The 1,016-nt window shown below is 41.6% G+C and overlaps 1 non-coding gene across 1 annotated transcript; it reads left to right on the top strand.

Annotated features, from left to right (window-relative positions):
• Positions 1–398: 398 nt before the first annotated feature.
• LOC148554810 (small nucleolar RNA R71) lies at positions 399–502 on the top strand. Its single transcript, XR_015886987.1, has one exon. It is a non-coding gene; the product is annotated as a small nucleolar RNA R71 (small nucleolar RNA).
• The last annotated feature ends 514 nt before the right edge of the window (positions 503–1,016 follow it).

Genomic DNA, 1,016 nt, shown 5'->3' with positions numbered 1-1,016 from the left:
GGTTCTCCTATGTAATTCACCTCTGCCATTGTAGGGTTCTCAGGATCATAAGCTTCTTCTTCAGAAGATGCTTCTTTAGTACTGTTGGATGCAGCTTGCAATCCATTCAGACTCTGAGAAATCATATTGAGTTGCTGAGTCAATATTTTGTTCTGAGCCAATATAGCATTCAGAGTGTCAATCTCAAGAACCCTTTCTTCTGAGTTGTCCCATTATTCACAGGATTCCTTTCAAAAGTGTACATGAACTGGTTATTTGCAACCATTTCAATGAGTTCCTGAGCTTCTTCAGGTGTCTTCTTCAGATGAAGAGATCCACCTACAGAGTTGTCCAATGACATCTTGGACAGTTCAGACAGACCATCATAGAATATGCATATGATGCTCCATTTTGAAAGCATGCCAGAAGGACATCTTCTGATCAACTGCTTGTATCTTTCCCAAGCTTCATAGAGGGATTCACCTTCCTTCTGTCTGAAGGTCTGGACTTCCACTCTAAGCTTACTCAATTTTTGAGGTGGAAAGAACTTTGCCAATAAGGCATTGACCAGCTTTTCCCAAGAGTTCAGGCTGTCCTTAGGTTGTGAGTCCAACCATGTCCTAACTCCGTCTCTTACAGCAAAAGGGAAAAACATAAGTTTGTAGACCTCAGGGTCAACCCCATGAGTCTTAACAGTATCACAGATTTGCAAGAACTCAGCTAAAAACTGATGAGGATCTTCCAATGGAAGTCCATGATACTTGCAGCTCTGCTGCATTAGAGAAACTAATTGAGGCTTAAGCTCAAAGTTGTTTGCTCCAATTGTAGGAATTGAGATGCCCCTTCCACAGAAGTCAGAAGAGGGTGCAATAAAGTCACCAAGCATCTTCCTTGCATCTCCACCATTGTTGTTGGGTTTGGCCATGTTTGTTTTGTCTGCTTCCTTTTCAAAAATTTCTATTAGGTTCTCTTCAGAGAGTTGTGCTTTAGCTTCTCTTAGCTTTCTCTTCAAGGTCCTTTCAGGTTCAGGATCAGCT

This window comes from Arachis ipaensis, chromosome B6, assembly GCF_059453495.1.
Source record: "Arachis ipaensis isolate K30076 ecotype BB chromosome B6, ASM5945349v1, whole genome shotgun sequence".
Lineage (NCBI taxonomy): Eukaryota > Viridiplantae > Streptophyta > Magnoliopsida > Fabales > Fabaceae > Arachis > Arachis ipaensis.
Note: the sequence above shows the minus strand (reverse complement) of the source record. Positions and strands in the feature narration are given on the sequence as shown.